This window comes from Cupressus sempervirens, chromosome 10 (assembly GCF_028749045.1).
Source record: "Cupressus sempervirens isolate cs-2001-9-10 chromosome 10, ASM2874904v1, whole genome shotgun sequence".
NCBI lineage: Eukaryota > Viridiplantae > Streptophyta > Pinopsida > Cupressales > Cupressaceae > Cupressus > Cupressus sempervirens.
In genome coordinates, this window is record NC_143127.1 from 890,914,410 (window position 1) to 890,936,651 (window position 22,242).

Sequence of the window (22,242 nt, forward strand, 5' to 3'; positions counted from 1 at the left end):
AGCAAGGTGTAAGGTGAACTTGAGGTGCATTGAGAGGGTCGGGTAGAGACGGGCATCGGCAACTTGAATGAGCAGATTGTTTACATATTTCAAATGTGGGAGATCTCCATTCACAGGTGAGTCCCAATGACTCAAAATGATGGTGATGGATCCCAAAAATATCCCTGACCCAGATTGTTATGCAATGCTCTTGAGTCAAAAACATATATGAATTGTTGGTGTTATGTGGCATGCTTGCATATACCATTTTTTAGTCTTCTCACAGTCACAATGCCTCCATATCTGAATCGTTCAATATTTCCATTCCTCAACTCAGTGTATTAGGCATCAAAGAGAGATTGGGTCACTGCATTTAATGTATCTGTCCATTATGGGCAATTCCTAGTGCATCTTGTTGAACTTAGATAAGATCTAGTGTTTGGTGTTGCAGGTCACCGCTCGATGATGTCTTCACCAAAACCTCTTCATCCATTCATCTATTGAGGCCCTTCAAATCTCTAATTATCTTCTAGTACATATATTCACAATTGTATTCAAGTTCTTGATCTTCATGAGAACCAATAGAGTGAGGCTTGGGTACATGATGCTCATCACCAACTTGGCATACAAAGCATGAATTTTGACTCCAATCAGCCCTTTGAACTCTCTTTCAATGTGCATTGAATTAAACCAATGGTTTCCTTATACCCATAGAAATCCTTCATGTTCATTGAGGCCAAATTTTCTCTTTATATGTTTAGATAACTTTCCATAGATTAGGATTTCATTATATATAGAAGTAAATGTATTCCCGTGAGAGCATATTCACTTACATTTGGATTCTTGATATAGTAAGCTGACTGTGAATTCCTACTTCATGTGTGAGGAACTTTGAAATTTTAATGGTGCATCCTTGATAATATGGTTAACTCATTTGCAAAAAGATGCAGCCTTCAGGATTACTTTTAAAATTTTATTTCCAACCCTTACCAATTTTGTCTCTTTAGAGACTTCACAATAACATGATACTTAGATGCCTTCAGGTATCCCCACCTAAAGGCACAACAACACAAATTTATTGCTATGTGGCAAGCTGAGGCTCTTTTGTTTCATTGCAGATCTTCTGCTTGCACGAAGCTCTCTCCCCATCATTGGACACACTTGATAACATTCGAGCTTTAGATCGCATACAAGAAGTGCATCTATACACATAAGTATAAACTTCTTCTTTTCTTGCAACACATATAACAACAATTTTAAGTGCTTGCAAGCTGGTATATACTTATGAATAAATATTACATCCTGATTTAAATGTATGAAAACAATTTTCATTCCTTTTAAGCTTCATTCATCTCGAGGTGCAATTCACAAACTCAAGAATAGTGGCTTTTGTTCTTTAGGATACCTTTAGGGGAAGATTATGTGAATGCCCCCTCATGTCTGGAGTCTAGTTTAGAGGAGATGGCTATTTACACTGCTAAGGTTTGTTGAATCTAATTCTGAATAACATTGCTTCCTATTGTTGAATCTAATGTAATGTATATTTTAACTAGACTTGTAGCTTATATGTTTTGAAATTTTTGTTAGGCCTTGTAGTTTGTATAGATTTCTTGACACATCAAAGGCAACAAAGGCAAGACTAGAAAAGCACAGGACACACAAGCTCGGCTCTGGTGGTTTTTCAAAACTTCAAGCAAGAGTTGTAAGTATTAGTAAATGAAAAATTGTATCAAATTTTTTATATAATGTGAAGGGAAATGCTAGGACTCCCTTATTTAGCTCATCAATTATAAATAGGTCAATAGAATATAATAATAGTAGTGGATTTTCATATTCAATATAAACAATTCAACAATTGAAGTCAAGACTCTACAATCTAGATTAGTGAAGAAAACTTGTGATTCACTAATATGACATTATTTAAAATCTCACCCTTGACTGAATTTTCCTCCAATAGTTGAGAATAAAGGCAGTGATTGAAAGAATGAGGGAATGCAGCAGCACTTGTAGCCATTTTTATTTCCAAAGAGCTGAACTAACTCTTACCCAACTTAAGAATTTGGAGAAAATATGTTGGTACAAGCAAAGCATACAAACACGCAACATTTATACAGTAGATTGCTCCATCAAAACTACTCGATTTTTTTCCTATTATATTGTGATGGATATAGATGATTTGCTGTTGATATTTTAACTACCCTCCATTGGTTGATGAAACAATGCAAGTAAAATTCACCATACCACACAAAAATGCAGGGCTCAAAGTTCAAGAGATGCCTCACAGAAGACGATAAGAGAATTGGCTTCCAACAAGGCTATAGAGTCATGGCTGAATGACTACGAGCTGAAATTAGTGTGGAAGGTTCTAATACTGATGCATCTCAACCACAGGTAAATAAGCTAAATGAAATTTATTTCAAATTGAATACTTTACCAATTAGTCTATTTGATGTTAAGTTCCAATATAAAGTGAGTATATCTGTTTTAAGCAAGCAATGATAACAATGTGTAGGATGTTGGAATGTAGCCTGACAATCCTTCTACACAATCTGTGGATGTCGAAGGTTCACATGATGTGCATCCCAGTGGTGGAGGTATACATTTGCTATTAAATTTTTTATATGTAATTGCAATTGGTGTTTGGATTAACGTAACATTTTGTATAGCAGTTGTAGAGGATCGAGGGGTCGATGTTCATGACCGTGTTGACGTTGAGTCCAGACAAAATGATGTGGTCAGATCAGGTAAAGAGACATAGTTATGTTATTTAAAATAATTAAATACTTGTAAGAATTATAATAAATTTTTTTTAATTTAACTCTTTTATTTGTTATTGCAGAGGACCCCCCTTTGCAACAACATAGGAATTTGAGATCATCAAGAACAGAGAACATAACAACTGATGAGGGGGGAATTGATGATGACACTAATGCTCCTCTTAGAGCTTACATAGAAAAAAGAAATAGAAAGAAAAAAAAGAAATGATTGTCACTACATACCTTAATTGATAATGACTGTATTTTATGTCTCAATGAATTTAATTATGTGCTAATGAATGTTCATGAATTATGTGTTAATGTAGAATATTGATGAATGTTGCATGTTAACGAATCTAATGTGTTAATGAATGTTATCATGTGATATTGATTGAATGTTATCATGTGATATTGATTGAATGTTACATTTTATTAATGGTTGAAAGAATGAATGAATGTTAGATGTTAACGGGGAATGTAGAGTGATGTTAGGGGGAGGGGGTGGGGCCAAATGAGCTTCCACCTTCATGTGGTTGGCCCTATTTAGTAGAGAATATTAAACTATTCTCAAAACAAAGTGAAGCTCAATAAGATGTAAGTGAAGCTCAAATTGGCACAAATAGGGAGTCTATATGATGTAAGGGGTCATTTGAAGTCCTAGGGTGTCCTACGAAGAGTTATGGGTGGATGGTAGTGTTTACATGATGTAATAGGCTATTAAAGCCCCTAAATGATGTAAAATGCACTCAAAGTGCAAGATCCGTTATTTCTCGGTCCTTCCCCAATATCAAATGCTTTAATTTTGATCTCCCTGAAGTCATCTCGGAGGCTCCCAATTACACCGATACATGGATGCAAGAACACTGGCAACAATCTCATGTGTTAATAGGATATGGCATAAAGCTGCACAAGATGACAAGTTGTTCTGGCTCTTGGTGGATTTTGAAAACTATATTCTCCTTCCCTTTGGCCTATGCTTAATCCATTTGCTTCTTCTTCTTCTTCACCATGTCCATTTCTCTAGGACCTATTATCTTAATTCAAAGGGATATCTATGATGAGTTTGGATTCCTCTTCCAAAATGATTTTTTCAACTGTTAGTTCCCAAAAAGATCTGATACCGTGTCACATAGCCATCCCTTCCACATAACTATTAGAATAGATACCTATATCTTTATAAAAACCTTGGATCTTATCTCCTATTTTACTCCTTACCAACCCTCGTATACTAGAGATAATTGGGTTTCCTTGGTCTAGATGGATCTATTTAGTTTCTTTCCTTCTCGCTATGTTCAAGCAATTTAGGTTGCTGAGGTTCTCATTAATATCATCAGTTAATTTTATTCTAGTTTCATAGTGGTTGGGAAAACAATGCATTAAGAGTAGGAAGTAGCATTGAAATTACCACTAACCAATCTCTTGAGAAGGTATTCTATGCTTGATTGGGTGTGTCTCTAAAATACAGAGAGCATACCAAAGCTTAAAGCAATTTGTTCATATATAGCTTTATCCATCTTATATTCAAAATTGAACAACATTTATAGTGTACTGATCTTTACTGTCAGACATTTTCATTTATTTTCTTCTTCTATTATCTTTACAGTTAAAACATCTCATTTCACTATTTTAATCTATATCTATGCCCCGATTTTTGTATCCATGATAAATCTATTACAATCTAAGACTATGGGTTTACTCTGACAGTCATTGAGAATGAGACTTTATGGTTGATCTTACAAATTAAGAGGGATTTTTATAAAAATCTAGAAAGTGTTTTTTCTAATAACATGAGCTATAGTTAGAGGAAGGCTGTAATGAGTATAGTTGAATTTGTTAGATCAGAAAATACCATTAATCTTCAAGGTTTTTAGTTTACAAGGTAAATAAATTATAAACCTTAGTATTAATATTAGGTGTAACTTTCTTAATGTGGACTTACTTTAGTAACATTATTCAAGTAAATAATGTGAGGAGACTAAAATAGAGGCTTTGAATTCCTTTCCCGTGGAGAAAAATAATGCAACTATAGATCTGGTTTTCAAGAAAGCACGACAACCTCTGGAAAACTGTGAACAATTTTGCCCTATATCCACTATTTTACTATCTATTTCAAATGCTTCTTCATCTACTGAAGTTGGAGATTGTGATTTAGAAACTGTTGAGTTAGATAATGAAAAAGAATTCACTGAATCACTGGATGAAAAAATGCAGCATGGCCTTTCTAGCAAAGATGTTAATTTTAGAGATCTAGTGCAATGCCTAACAGATGTTGTCATTCCAACATGTAGAGGTCCAGCTGGAAGCTGAGCATTGCTCATCTACACACATTGCAAAAGAAAGAAATTCAACTAAGAGATCCACTTGCCATGAAGTGATGAAGTTGATTTTGAAAAAACCTAAGGAATTGGCAGTCAAGTACAAAGATTGCCCCCTTCCATTATCTACCCACCTTGACACTTCTGAGGACAAGGTTAGAGAGTATCCTTTTTTTTTTGTCTTTGTCATTTAGACTTTTACATAGACATTTCTTTGAAAGCTCATTAAAAAATTTATTGAAATTCTTCACTCAAGAATAGACATGAATTACAAGTATTATTTCGCATGGAAATACTTGCCTTAGAGATTGCTGGGAGCATTGAAGAGCAAACAAAGAATAAATTAATAAAAGAAATTTGCAAACTTCTAGAAAACATCCAATTTAATTTGCAAGGAGGAATATTTGGTGGGGAAAACCTAAATGAGTTTGCAAATAGAGTTATTGCATCTAGGTAACTGTCTAACTTATTAATAGATTGTGTCTACTATATTTTAATATCTGAAAACACTTAAATTTATCATATGTTCATATAAGCCATGCCCTTCTTTGCAGGTATATTAACCGACTGGACATGGTGATTAGAAAAGTATATAAGGATATGGAATTTTATGTATATGATGATTCAGGGGATATCTTCAATTCTATGTCCAATGAGGATAAAGATGCTGATATGCAGAAAAATGAGTCTGATGTATTGGCTTCTTCTCAAAATAATGTCATGGCTACTAATGGTGGGAAAGGGAGAAATGTAGGCTAGATAGGATAGTTATATCATCAGATGTTTTCCTCGTATGATGATCAACATTCTCTAAAATTGCCACAAGCTAAAAGGGTTTCAAGAAAGCATAAGGGCAATGATTATGAATGTAGACTTAAGAAAGTCGAAGAAAACAAGGAGTGTGCACATAGATTTGAACATTTCACAAGTAGAGCTCAAGATTTACAATTTGTGTGGGCATCAAAACATGCTACCATATGATCAGGAAACAATCTAATAGCCAAGTAAATCAACTGAAGAAGAAACATATAAAAGTTATAACGGTATGTCAGATTGATATTGGACTATGTTAATATTTTTTATTAGATAAGCAAGAATTTTCAAAGAATTCTAAAATAATTTATGCTAATATTACAACTAACATGTTTTGTTACAATTTAGACTAACTTTGTTTGTCTCTTTGTTAACCTTTTTGGACTTTAAATAGGATTCTAATGATGAGGACCAGGTAAGCAATAATGCCACTAGAGGTTCAACCCTCTATTTTCTTGATGTAAGTTCTTCAAACATTTTAGTTTCTTAGGAATAACTTAATCTAACCATTTTCTATTCCTTTGTCGACTTGACTATAATAGGAGTTTGATGATGAATACCATGTAAGAAACTATGATAGTAAATGTTTAGCTCTCCATTGTCTTGATTTAAGTTCTGTGAAGATTCTAATTTTCATAGGAATATTTTATTTCGAGCATTTACTAACCCTTTGTAGAATTGACTATAATAAGAGCATGATGATGATGCCCATGTAAGAAAAATGCTACTAGAAGTTTAGCTCTTTATCATCTTGTTGTAAGTTCAAAGATTCTAATTTTATTAAGAATAACTTAATCTATACATTTGCTAATTTCCATTTTTGAATGAGTTTATCAAAGATATGTTGGGTTGATAATGGACTATGCTAATATTATTTATTAGAAAAGTAAGAATCTTGAAAGGGCTGTAATGTCTTGTTCAAATAGAAAGTAAGATTTAAAGGTTATGCTATTGTTACAACTAATATGTTTGTTTTTCTCCTTTTTGATTATCTGCTAACCTTTGAGGACTTCTAATAGGAACCTCATGACGATGACCATATAAGAAACAATACTACTGGAAGTTTAGCTTTCCATTGTCTTGATGTAAGTTCTTCAAAGATTCTAATTTTCTTAGGAATAACTTAATCTGACCATTTTCTAACCCTTTGTGGATTTGATTAAAACATGAGCTTAATGATGATGACCATGTCAACCATGATGTTAATAGAGGTCTTCATGTAAGTTGTTCAAATATTCTAATTTTCTTAAGAGTAACTTAATCTAACATTTGCTAACCCTTTATGGACTTGACTTAACAAAAGTCTCATGGTAATGGTGGTGTAAGCAACAATACTACTAGAAGTCTTGGTGTAAGTTCTTCAAAGATTATAATTTTCTAAAAAATAACTTAATCTCATCATTTGCTAACCCTTTGTCAATTTTGACTATAACAAAGTTCTAATGATGATGACAATGCAAGCATCAACGATTATGTAACCATTTGTAACTCTTTGTGGGCTTGACGATATAGAAGTCTAATGATGACCACCATGAATAGAAGTTTGATGATGACCACCATGTAAGCAATAGTGCAACTGTAGGTTCAGCTCTCCATTGCATTGATGTAAGTTCTTCAAAGATTCTGTAAGACATTTTTCAATCATACTATTTCAGTGATCTATTGTAGTTTGAATGAGGTTTCAGATTCTACTTTTCATTTGCTTGATGAGGCCACTTAATATGTGAATATTAGTTGACATGATATTTTATCTAGAAAGACATCCAAATTTATAGATAGTTTGTGATTTGTAATTTTTGATTATTAAAATCCACCAGAAAAGAGACATCAATCAAGAGGTTACAAAGGTCACAACCAGCTTAAGTTCTCTTCCTCCCTTCTATAGTGTGTGCTAAGTTTTGAGTCCCATAAGTTGCTTTAGTCTCGCAAATTCATTCATTCATTCATTTGAAAGTCTAAAATTGTAGTACTTTAAAAACACATGTTTGTGATCTTTTCTCAGAAAATATATAATTAATTGTCAACATTGTTCTTATGCAGGTGCAAAATAGAAGTGATTCAGTATGAAGGCCAATTGTTGGGGAATCTAAATAGAGAGTGATATCCAAACGCACCCTTTGAACCTTCAAAGTAAAAATTCCATTCAATTGATTGAATAATGTAGGCCATTACCTTTTCATACAATTGGAAAGAGCATGCAAGCGGTTTGAAGTGACTTCCATGGATATCACAGCTTTAATCAAATTTTTGCTACTATCAACATTGAAATATTCACCTGTTTTGAAATGGGATATTATAGATTTTTGGATTAATGATATTGTAAGTTTCATGTTCCTCTACTTTTTTCAATGAATTAAGGGTTTCAGTATATCTTTTTTCCTTTCTTCCCTGGGGTAAAACATGCTTATTTTGGACTTGGTTTGACAATGAAATTTCAGTATGCTATCTCAAGCATCAAGATGGAGGATTCACTAAAGGGAGAAAATAGATTGATGTCTATTTGCTACTACAGATTGGATAAAACATAATGTAAGTACAATTCATCTACTAACAACATTGATTGAATGAAAAGAGTCAAGGATCAAGAAGTAACAGCTTTAAATTATCTTTACACTTCTGTGATGTCAAATAAATGTTTACTAGATGACAGTGATCTGAAGCTCAAATGCAATTAATAGTCATTGATGGGTATAAAATAATTTAGATGTGTGAAGAATTAATGGTGCAACATTTGAAATGAAAAGGTAAGATGTAGATTAATATTTAGAAAGGAAACATGAGTATATTGAGAAGATCAATTGTGACTACAAATTTCATGGAGACTTAAGAAATGGTGAAAATTGTATCAGTTTGCTTTTGAAAGGATGTGATAATTGCTTTGCTACAAAGGGATGGGTGTTCTTCTTAGGACATTGTTTTGAATTGTTAAAAGACTGTCAGCTTCAAGTCATTAGACTTAGACTTACTTTAACATGGAAAATTTGAATGTTTTAGATTGAATTTTCAGTGATTTTTTTGGTTTTGGTAAGATGTCTTGGTTATGATTGTTTACTCAACAGTTTTTATTTATAGAATCTTCTTATGTAATTGAATGATTCACTTTTTCCCAAGATAGGCATGGGCGCAATGTTGGAGTTAATGTGGAAAGCCAATGTTCTAGAGCTACATTGTTGTCTTAAATCTTTTGCAGTTGTGCTTAAAATTAATGTAACACAATTAAATTTAAATCTCTTGATATCTGGATCATCAATCCAAGCATGGCTGTAGAGAATCGCAGCTGTGTAGACACCAAATTTGAACAATCGACTTACAATTGAGAAATAGATTATTGGTAGTGTCATCATCTACTTGACAGATTGAGCATGCAGAAGCTTGGTAGGTGCCTCAAACCTAGCCCTAGTTTCATTGCCAACCATAAATTTGGTGTATACACGAAAGCTGTTTTGATCTTGTGAGCATTGAATATTAGGATCTCCATTTGACTTCTCGTTATTAATGCCTTGACTCACTACTACTGGATAAACAACCTAGTTGAAGTCTAGTGCAAAGAGGTTGCTGGCTACCAAAGATTTGATAAGTGTTACGAAAATATTCACTGTAACAATCTCCTTCTAAATTGAACTCCCGATGAATATTAATCTGGAATTCTTTTGGCACCATCTTTTTTATTTGTTTTTTAATATTCTAAATTCCTACTCTAGCCTCATTGCTCTATTTTTGTTTTTATTCTATTTAATTATATATGTAATATTACAATGTGAAATTCAATGTTCAGATGTTTGTGGATGAAGTAATGAAACGTGTGGAGCTCACTTCTTTGAGAGGTGCCTTGGTTGGGCTTCCTGAACTGAATGGCCTATCTACTAAATAGTGTAAGTGGTTAACAATAGCACTAGAGCTTGTGGCTAATCCTTCAATTATATTCATGGATGAGCCAAATTCAGGCTTGGATGCTTGGGCAGTAGCTATAATTATGAGAACAGTAAGAAATATAGTTGACACAGGGAGAACTATTGTTTGCACAATCCATCAGCCTAGTATTGATATCTTCGAGGTATTTGACGAGGTAAAGATTTGGTTTTCTTAAAATAGCTTTGTGAAGCATTTGAAATTGGCATCTTCTTAAAGCTAAATGAAATATGCTGCAGCTATTCTTAATAAAGCGAGGAGGTCAGCTTATCTATGCAGGTCCACTTGGTCACAATTCTAACAAACTTATAGAATATTTTTTGGTAAGATGCCATCCACTATGGTTTTATTCTATTGAGAGATTTAGATCTGAATCTGGTACCTTTTGATGAGTAGTTTGAATTTTGGAGTTGTAAGTAGTCATAGTTTATTGTACTAGAACCAATAGAAAGTTGATTTAATATACAAGGAATTGGTCGTGTTGGATAGTGTTGACCACTAAGCTTTTAGCAAACATTCTCAATATGTTGAGCTTAAGAGTCAAGCACTAGCTGCAATCATCATATATGTTTTAGCTAATTGAAAATGATTCATGTAGGCCATTGAGGGGGTTCCATAGATCAAGGAAGGTTATAATCCAGCTACATGGATGCTGGAAGTAACTTCTATGTCAGAAGAGCACTGTCTAGGTGTCAACTTTAGTGAAATCTATAAATCATTAGACCAGCTTAAAGCACAAATTTTTATTTTTTTTGTTTTACTCCTTCCACCGTCGCAATTGTGACGGTATTGCCATCACACCTACAGTAACCTCGACGCAATTGGAGGGGTTGGCGTCATAATTGCGATGGAAAAAATGAGAATTGTGATGCGGTTGCCATCACACCTACCCTCCAATTGTGATGGGGTTGCTGTAGGTGCGACGGCAACCCTGTCACAATTGCGATGGAAAACACAAGAATTGCGACGAGGATGACGGGACAACAAGGTGGCTGCATAGTGACAGATAGGCGTCACAATTGTGACGGCAAGGGTAGATGTCGTAAATTGTGACTAAATAAGTACGACATCTATATCTGTCGTAGTGGCGACACATTGCTTTCGCAAATCGATGCCAAATCTATTAGTGTTAGCATCCTGTTGTGGTAGAGTTTGATTTACAATGTATTTATTCTATATTTATGGTAGATAACTTAGGTTCTTTCTCTTATTATAGATTTTCTTCTTATCTTCTTTTATCCATTTTCTCCTTCTTGCTTGTTATGCAATATGTTTTTAAGCTTGTCTTAGAAGAGATGGTTCTAGTGTTCAAGTATATCAAATTAATGCTTTGATTCACATCTCTAGAAAAATTTCTCCCTATTTTTTGGGATAAAATTTAAATTCTGAAGGACTTCCATTTAGATGTTTTTGTTAGATTATGTCAAGACATGATCTCTATAATGTATATCTAGTAACATGAGCTGTTTCCTTTTTCTCTTGCCTTCTCTCTGAGGACCCAATGCTTTCCAATTTGGACCAAGAGGATTTGTTACACTATATCCCTCAGCTCATTCAACCTATCCATAATAAACAGCTCTGTTCTATTCCTAAGGCTTCAAAATTTAGAGAGGCTCTCTTTTCTCTGCCTGCTGACAAGGCTCCAGGCCCGGACGGTTTCCCCACTTTTTTCTTCGAAAGGTTCTGGCCGGTGATCATGGGAGAGGTTGTTCAGGCTGTCCAGGAATTCTTTGGAGCCAAATCTATTCTCAAGGAGCTAAACTCAACTTTTGTGGTTCTCATTCCTAAATCCCCTGGGGCGGACTCGTTGGACAACTTCAGACCTATTAGTCTGTGCAAGTCTCTCTACAAGATCATCTCTAAAGTTCTCACTTTAAGAATGCTCAAGATATTGCCCATGATAATCTCGCAGCATCAATCGGGTTTTGTTCCAGGGAGACAAATTTTGGATTTTGTCCAGATGGTGCATGAATTCATCCACTCTCTTGAGGCATCCAAACGGGAAGGTATGCTTCTCAAACTGGATCTTTCTAAAGCTTATGACAGGGTGGACTGGTCTCTCCTTGGGAAGGTCCTCTCAACTTTTGGCTTTGACAGTAAAGTTTGCAAAATTATCTCTCAATTGGTCTCCATCTCCTCCTTGGCTGTTCTAGTTAATGGAGTCCCTTCTAATTTTTTCAAACCTTCCAGAGGCCTCAGACAAGGAGACCCCCTTTCGCCCATTTTGTTCATCATTTTAGCTGAATGCTTAGGAAGGTTTATAGACCATAGAAAGCGTGAGGCTTGTATCAAAGGGATCCTTCCCTCCTCTAATTGCGTTCCCTTCACTCATCAGCAATTTGTTGACGATACTATCTTGGGGGGGGGAGCTTCTGTCAAAGAGGCCAGAGCCCTGAAGAAGATTCTTGATACTTACTCCAGTGGGACGGGTCAGCTGATTAATTGGAACAAAAGCTCACTCTTTTTCACCAACACCTCTGAGTTTAGACAAAGTAAAATCGCCAGGATTCTGGGTTGTGGGGTAGGCTCTTTCCCCTCTACCTATCTTGGTCTTCCCTTGGGATCCTCACCCCCGGAGTCTTTTTGGAATGATATTTTGGACAGATTCAATAGGAAGATGGCTGGTTGGAAAGGGGTCTCTCTTAGTCAAGCGGGGAAATGCCTCTTAGTCAAATCTTCTCTTCAAAATCTGCCAATCCACGCCCTGAGCCTCTTTGGAATTCCGGGGAAAATAGTTGAAAGAATGGAGAAAATCCAGAGAGACTTCCTCTGGAATGGTAATGAAGGGAAGAAAAGATATCCTCTTGTTTCTTGGGAGAAGGTATGCCTCCCTATGAGGTACGGAGGTCTGGGCATTAGAAAGATCACTCACCTCAATAAGGCTCTCCTAGCTAAACAAATATGGCGAATCTTCAGTAGCACCGGTGAATGGAGGGACACCCTGGTAAACAAGTACCTTAGAAGACCCACTCTTCTTTTCACTCTTTTTAATGAAGATATCCCAAAAGGATCGAACATTTGGAATGGGATCATGAAAGCCAGGAACCTGGCTAAGGCCAGGATATCATGGAAATTGGAAAATGGGAAGGACATCCAGTTCTGGTCGGATAGATGGCTTTCCCAAGATCCACTTATCAATAACCCTATTTTTGAGAGATGGATGCCAGCTTGTACTGATCAAATTGGGTCCAAAGTTTGTGATTATTGGAATGGCCAGGAATGGAGTGACATATCCCTCATCTCTGAGGACTTGACTCCTATAATGCTTATGCTCAATTCCATGATTCCTATCAATTTGGGGGATGAGCTGGTCTGGAGGGATAATCCTAATGGAAGATACTCTGTTGCCTCAGGCTATAATTCCCTTTGGAGCTTAAAAGAGAAGGCCCCTTGGGCGGAGGCTTGGATTCTAGGTCTCACTCCAAAGATCAACATCTTTTACTGGCTGGCTCTTCAGAACAAAATCCTTACTCATGACAATCTCATGAAGCGAGGACATGTTATGCCCAGTAGATGTCCCTTGTGTAAGAATCAGGCTGAGACCGGAAATCACATTTTCATCTTATGTGAATATGCCAAGGAGGTGTGGAATGTCATCACACATGATAATGAAACCCTCTGGTGCAAACCGAATAATATCATGGATTTTCTCCATCAATGGAAAGGTCTTTGTAAGATTGCTGGTCGACAAGATCACTCAGACTGGATTTTACCCCATTTTTGCTGGGGAATCTGGAAGGAAAGGAATAATAGAATATTTAGAGACAGAGAGGAGCCAGCTATAATCCTTGGCAGGAAGGTCTCGAAGAATATAAAGGAAAATCTCCAAGTGCTGAAGGAGGAAGAAGAAGAAGAAGGGGACAGAAAGATGGCTAAAGAAAAATATAGGAACCTCAAAAGGCAGGATGCTAGCTGGCTTCTCCCCCCAGATGGTTGGTCAAAAGCCAACTTTGATGGGGCCTCCAAGGGTCACCCAGGCCCTTCAGGCTGCGGTGGAATCATAAGAAATAGCTATGGGGAGGGAATAGTTGCCTTCGCTTCCCCACTGGGAATCCAGACTATTCATCTGGCTGAAGCTAGAGCTGCGAGTAAGGTGGTCAAGTTGGCTTTTGAAGCTGGGATTACTAAACTCTGGCTTGAGGGGGACTCCAAAAACATTATTAATACCATTAATGGTATTTCCCCTCCCTCGTGGACGATTGCGAACATAATTACTGAGACTTGTGCCACTCTCACAAAGTTCGATGATGTCCACGTCACTCATGTTTACAAAGAGGCAAACCCAGTCGCTGATTGGTTTGCTAATAAAGGGGTTAATGCCACCAATAATCTGTCCTGGCATGCCGGAAAAGATTTTTCGGCAGAGGAAAAGTTGCTCATCGACCAAGATAATATCTTGGGAAGGACGGCTCAAATCCAATGCAATTATGGATAATAAAGATTGCTTATTAAATGGTAAGTGCCATTTTTGGCATCGTGATTTGCACCAGCAAAAGGGGTTTCCTCTGACATTTCAACACGTTCGAAAGGACGATACCATTATTTTCAGAAAGGGGTTTATTCATGGGTATCATAAAAGAAACATCACCAGTTTTTCGAATGCAAATAACTTGCACAGATCAGAGTTCATGAGAATTGTGGAAGTCGATCAGGTAAACATGACGGGTGAGAGGAGCAGAAAGGACCCGGTGGAGGAAGTTTAGAAGTGGAAGAACAAGGCCAAAGTTTGGAGAGAGCTAGAAAAGGGTGGGGTTACTAATTTCTTCGAGAAACTTCATGGCTCGGATCCTGAGATCACTAACAGCATGGTGAATTTGTGGAATAATGGTAAGGTTAAGGTGAACGGGGTCTACTTCCAAATTACTAAGGATGTGGTTGCTGAAGTCACGGGGATTCTGAAGGAGGGGCATAAATTTTTCAGAGACAAGAAGATGTCTTCTAATGCTATCAAGGATTTTGTGAAAAACACTGAAGAGCTGAACAAGCTGGGCAAGAAAGAGACGTTTTTTGTAATGGATACTATAAAGAAGCTCTGGAGGTATGTTCTCTACGCTGTCATTGAATATATAACCTTAGACCCCAGGTTTGATAGGGTTAGGACTCACCATTTTTTGATTCTAAATCATTTTCGGCATGGTAGTAAGATCTCCTTCCCGTATTATCTTTTTAACTCGATGAACAAGGCCATTTCTAGTTTTAAAAAGAAAGCTACCGTCAACTCAGCTCTGCATGAGGGTCTTGTGCTTCTGATTCATGAGCATTTCCACGCTCAAACCATTAGCAAAAACCCTATCCAGGGGGCGGATGTTGACAAGAGCAGCTCCAGTTTTTCCTCAGATTCCGACGATGTCGAAAGCATCAGCTCTGATGAGGTTTTTGAGCATTCAGGTAAGAAGACTAAAAGCCATAAGAAGGATTACCCCTCTATCAAATTACCCAGTAGAAAGAGCCCTAGAGGTCATACCCCAGCTAAAATTGGCTCTGCTGAGGAGGAGGAGGAAATGGATACTGATGATTCTGACAAGGTTTCGAAGGAGGAGCTGGATGAGGAGAAACTGAGAAAAAGACAGAAGAGGGAAGGAGAGAGCATGGAGCAATCCAGCAGTCAGGGAAAGGATTCTCTGCCCATTCCCCTCTCCCCTATACATCCCCAGCCTCCTTTGGAGGAGAATGATAACTCTAGACAGATTGAGGGGGAAGTGCAAGTAAATAACAGAAGGAAGGCTTGGAAGAACTTCAATGTGAGAATGGCCACTATGGGAATTTATAGAGAGGCAATGAACCCCCAACTCCTGGTGGACGACCTCGAAAATCCTAGACTCAATGAGCTAATTGACCCGGCTATGGTGTCTATTTCTGATAATGCAAGAGAAACGGGAATGAATCTGTTGAACAATGCCCGCAATAGCATGATCGACAACTTCAAGTCGATTAAATGGATTTTCCATGAGCTTGAGGATGTCAGAGATAGGGTTTCCCAAATGGAAAAAATCAAGAGCAAGACTGGTGCTGAAAGCCAAGGTGACCTTAACAGCTGGGAGACTCTGATGGAGAGGAGAGTAAAAAATATTGAGAACTACAATCACAACCTGGCTAGTCAAATGATCTCCCTCCTCGCTTCGATCAACAACAACATCCTATCTCTCTGGGATAATCTCAAAGACAGGAACCAGATGGAGGAAGATGATAAACAGAACAGAGACAAACATAGGCTGGATGTGGATAAAGCCAAGGACAACACTATGGAGCAGGATTTGACGAACGCCCAGGACCATAAGGTAGAAGAGCAACATGAGTGCGCCGAAGCTGCCCAGACCATGCTCGAGATGGAGAAGTAGTCTGCTAGGTTTGGTCTCTGTCCTTTGGTTTTTGTTTCTCCTGGCTTTGGCTTTTTGTCTGGTTTCCATTTTTTCTGGTTGGTTCTCTGGCCTTTTTAGTGGGCAGCTATTTCGGGCTGGGCCTTTGGGCTTATTTTCAGCCATAAGGATTATGATTTGGCTGGGCAATTTTTCGCTTATTTTCAGCCTGTCTTGTTGTTAAACTTATGGGTTTTAGGACCCCTTAAAACCTGTTTACCTTATCAAAAACATAATTGCTAGCCAAGTAAAAAGTGGATTAAGAAACTTGGCTCTATGTAAGTTGATTTCATTTGAAGAAATCATGGGAAAGATAAATCCCCTTTGCAGTTTGAAGCCTGCTCCAATTTAACCTTGATCTCACTAGCTTTTATTCTTTTTCTTGATGATACTTCTAATTTTCCCTTAGAGACAAAGGATGATTTTTTTCAGTCATCTAAGGTACTTCCTTTTATAGAGGGCTCATATGGTTTAATTTCATTACTTTTTGGTGAATCCTCCATGGAAATGTTGAGTTTATTATATTAGGAGAAACACATCTAAACCAGATTATGGTGATTATAAGAAGAAAAAATTAAGGAAGCTAGAGGCTTTAGAAAAGACTTCAAATCAGACAAGTAAGTTGTTGAGATGGGTTATCATTAGTTCTTTGAAAACCAATCTGAATAAGATAGTTATGCAATCTTTCATACCATGCTCTAGGAGCTTGTTTCAAATCGTACAATGCCTTGTGTAATTTGTAGACCATGTTCTGCTTATCTGGATTAACAAAACTTTCAGGTTGTTCAATGTAAACCTCTTCATCCAGTATACCATTGAGGAATGTTGATTTGACATCCATCTGATAAACTTTGAAACCCTTGTGAGCAGCATATGCTAGTAAGGTTCTGACTCCTTCTAATCTTGCAACAGGAGAAAAAGTTTCTCCATAGTCTATTCCTTCTTCTTGAGCATATCCTTTGCATACTAGTCTAGCTTTATTTCTTGATACCTTACCATCTTCATCCAACTTGTTTCTGAATAACCACTTAGTTCCAATCACATTTTTGTCTTTAGGTCTGGGTACAAGAGTCCATGTCTTATTTTTCTCTATTTTCTCTATCTCTTCATTCATAGCCTCAATCCAACTATCATTTTCCAATGCATCTTTGATATTCCTAGGTTCAAAATCAGCAAGTAAACAAGTATCTTTCAGCTTATTTCTTATCATGGTTCCTTTAGATTTATCTCCAATGATCTGATCTGTTGAATGATGTCTCCTGAAATACTTAGCTAATATAGGTTCCTGGCCTTTTGAATGGATTTCATTATCATCTTTTTGCATTTTAACTTCAGGCTCTTTCTGTTTTGGCTTGGTAGATATTTTCTCGGTAGATATTTGCTCGGTAAATACTTGCTCGATAGATACTAAATTTAACTCGGTTTGAACTTCTTGTAACTCGATTACAGATGACTTGGGAGTAGAAGTTTCCTAATTCTCTGATGTAACTGGTACTGTATCAGGTTCATTGAAGAAAAACCTTTTATAATCTTCTGGTTCCCTTTTGCTTTCTTTTTCAGTCCTTTCTGCAAACTTGTCAACTTTCACATGTGCACTTTCTATGACTTTGTGAGTAGACAAGTTTAAACATCTATATGCCTTACTTGTGCATGAGTATCCAAAGAATATACCTTCATCACCTTTTACATCAAATTTTTCTTTTCTAGATTCTTTCAAAATGTAACATTTACTTCCAAATACTTTAAGATAACTTACATTAGGTTTATAGCCATACCATAACTCATAGGGGGTTTTGAATGAGTCTTTCTTGAGATGTACTCGATTTAAGGTATAGACTACAGTGTTGATTGCTTCCTTCCAGTATTTGATAGCAATGCTCTTTTCAATAATTAATGTTCTTGCACAATCCATGATGGATCTATTTCTTCTTTCAGCTATTCCATTCTGTTGGGGTGTTCCAGGGGCTGATACCTGTCTTTTGATTCCTCTTTCAATGCAAAAGTTATTGAATTCATGTGAAATGAATTCTCCACCTCTATCTGATCTAAAGCATTTTAATCTTTTCTTTGTTTCCTTTTCAACTCTGGTCAAATACCATTTGAACTTTTCAAATGCTTCTGATTCATTTCTTAAATACACGACTGTCATCATTCTTGAGTAATCATCAACAAAAAGAATGAAGAACTTTTCTCCAGTATAGCTTTCAATTCAAATGGGTCCACATAAATCAGTATGTACAATTTCTAATATATCTTCAGACTGATAGTTTTTACTTTTAAAATTAGTCTTTCCCATCTTTCCAATTTGACAATTTTTGCATAGACCGACCTCAGGTTTCTTTATGTTGGGAATGCCTTTTACTTTTCTGAATTTGCTTATCTTTACCAGATTATCAAAGTTTACATGACACAACCTTTTATGCCATAACCAACTTTCTTCAACTTGAGCAATGAAACATGAACATTCACCTAGTTCAAGATAGAACAAGTTACCTTTAGTTTGAGTGCCTGATCCAATCAGCTTTCCTTTTGCATCCAACAGTCTTGTTTTACCATGCATGAATTCTACTTTGATTCCATTATTGAGTAGTTGTGCCACACTTAACAGATTATGCTTTAGTCCTTCTACCCAATAGGCATTATCACATATAAGTTCTTTGGTTAGAGGGATTCTTCCTCTTCCTTTTATACAACAAGGTTCATTGTTACCAAATCTTACACTGCCACCATCATAGTCTTCAAAGTATTCAAACTTAGTTTTGTCACTAGTCATGTGATGAGAGCAACCACTATCTATGATCCATGTATCATTTTTGCTCATATGAGAAATGAGTGCCATTTCTTCATCACTATCAGATTCATCTTTCATGGCAATATAGACAATCTCATCTTCTTCTTCATCATTAGAGTCATTGGAATCTTTAGCCATAAAACATGTTTCCTTTCCTTTGTCTTTGAATGATTTGAAATATTTCTTGCCATTCCATTTCTTTTCATCTTTATTCTGCTTGTTTGGACATCTAGCAGCAATATGACCAACTTCTTCACATGAAAAATAGATTAGGGGTACTTTACCTTTGTATTTTCCTCTACCTCTAGAATATCTCCTTGCTAGAAGGGCTTCAATTACTTCAAGATCACTATCTAAACTTTGGTTTGATTCATCTTCACTTTCTGACTAAGATTTCTTTTTGCCTTTCTCCTTGAGTGAAAATTTGGCTTCAAATGTTAATTCAATGTTTTTGGAAGCTGGAACATAGTTATCAAAGTTGTCCAGTTCAAATGCAGTTAATCTTCCAACTATAGCCTCTAGATTTATCTTATGATTTGCTTCATGTCTTCTTTCCTGAATTGCAGAGACTCTGATTGCATAAATGGAAAGTGGAGTTCTGAGAACTTTTCTTATAACTGTCTCTTCACTGATATCTCCTCCAAAAGCTTTGATTGCATTGACACATGCTTTAACTCTTTCAACATATTTTGCAATGTTTTCATCCTCTCTCATCCTCATTTGATCAAGTTGTCCTCTCAGACTTTTTGCTTTGGCTCTTCTAACATTATCATCTCCTCCATAGATCTCTTTCAGCTTTTCCCACATTTCAAAGGAAGATTTGCAGTCTTTGATATCATCAAATTCTTCATAACTCAGAGAAAATGCTATATCTATCATCATAATGTTGTAAGTCTTCTTTTCAGCAATATCATTGACAGATAGTGTACCAGCTAGTTTTGCATATTTTTCATCAAGGTACTTCAGTCTTGTATCACCAATGGATGCTAGGTGAAGTCTCATCAGTCCTTGCCATGCTGAGAAGTTATTTATGTTAAGTCTTGGGATTTCCCTTTTGTAAGACATCCTGATCTTTGGCTTAGATCCTTGAAATCTTATCCTGCAAGCACCAAGAGCTCTGATACCAATTGTTGGAAATAGAGATGGAGTAACTGAGAGGGGAGGGGTGAATCAGTTACCACAAAAATTATTTCTACAGATCCTTAGATGTCTTAAAATACAGCTGCTGCTGAAACTTGGTAACCACACAAATAAATGTTGAAACTTGATAGATTTTCTATTAACTTTATTAAGCATTTAAAGTGATTAACATGCATGCATAAAGAAATAACATGAACACAAGAGACACCAGATTTAACGTGGAAACCCAATTTGGAAAAAATCACCAAGTAACTAGTTACTGTGTTGCATAAAAATGTAACTAAGGAATAACACTAAGCAACTAATGCACATTCCTACATTATCATGCAAAACCTCAAAATATGAAAGAAGACATGTAAATGAACAACAAAATAGCACTATGCAAACCTCATGAAACCATCAAGTCTAGATGATTTCATTTCTCATGGGATGTGGTTGCTCACAAGTCCAACATCATAACAATAAGGTAGATAGTGCTTCCTTAAAAATGAGGAGAGGGCTCTCCTTTTATAGGAAAATGGATGCAACGGATGGTTAAGATTGAATGCAAGATGGATGGCTAGGATCTCTTAGGATCAATGAGGTGTCAATGAGGTGGAAGAAAAGTAGACTCCACATGGATTAGGGTTTTCACCATTCAGAGGGGCCAATATGCTCACACATGTGTGAGAAACCTTTGATGGTGACATGATCAATGAGGTGTGAGAAGTATGGCTTCTCACACATGTGTGAGACAACTTTGAAAGTGACATGCTCAATGAGGTGTGAGAAGCATGGCTACTCACACATGTGTGAGACAACTTTGAAAGTGACATGATCAATGAGGTGTGAGAAGCATGGCTTCTTATGCAAGAGGACAAGTGTGCAAGAGGCATGCAAGATATGAGGGATGAGAAAAGTGTGAACATCTCTCACACATGTGTGAGGATTCCTCACACATGTGTGAGAACACACTTAGGATTAAGAGGTGATTAGCTAGGATGATTAGAAAAAGAAAGCATGATTAAGGAAGTGGGTAGGTTTAGCAAGATGGGTTAGGTAGGCTAGTGAGGTTAGGTGAGGATTAAAAGTAGGAGCCATGTGCTCAAATAGGATTAAATACAATATTTAATTCCTAGTGGGATTAGGCAAGGAATTAATTAAGTAAATGAAATACTTAATTAAAGTGAAAGGGGTTAGAATGCAAGGGGAAAGCTAGGATTTAAATAAAACTTTAGTTTATTTAAATCAAGGAAAGGAAAACATAATTAAATAAATGTAAAATTTATTTAATTAAGGTAGGGGAATTAAATAAATAATGAATATTTATTTAATTGGCTAGGAACGGGTTTTGGATAATTTTTGATGTCTACATTTTGCCCCTCTTTGATATAGCATTAGTAATATTATATCAAAGAAGAATAAAATATAGTGGCTGAAAGGATAAGACTAGTAGCATGATGCCCTAGTCATGGAAGGATGAGGAATGATGATGAAGGTGGAAGGGTATGCCCCCTCGAGAGGACATGTGGGTTAGGAGAACACAGATGTTCTCTCGAAATGAATAGGAAGAGAGAAAAAGTTATGCTGCAATGGTGTGAACAACCTAAGTTTGATATTGTACTTAACACTATGCACCAAGGTATGAGGAACCAAGATGACAATGTGTCAAGTACGTGATAAAAAATGGGTCTAATACAACCATATGTCTTATGAAACCATGATATGGAAGATCATGATTCCTAGGACAATAGGATGCAAAGACCATGATACATGCAAAAAATGCTAATGCATACAAGTAATCAAGCGACCATGCACAAAAGACCAAAAGCAAACCACCATTTTGCCCCTAGTCAAGCTGAAAACCCATAAATGGATGGATTGATGATGATTGATTAAGGATGGCAAAGCTACCAATAAGCATAATGCACATCCAAGGATTGGGAAGGATTCATCCCATGATAATGATGTTTGAATATAATAAATGGATTATCAGCTGATTGGGTCAAAGTGATGAATTGATTAAAGATTGATGTACAAAATTGCAAGATTAGATTGATTGGATTAGTATTGATTGCACAGTTGATTTTTTTTGAGTTTTTGATTTTATGGCAGATAGAAGAATGAATGTGGATGAGACTGGAAGAATAGATATTGATAGGATGAAGAATGATGAGAGTAGAATAGGGATTGATGTAAAAGAA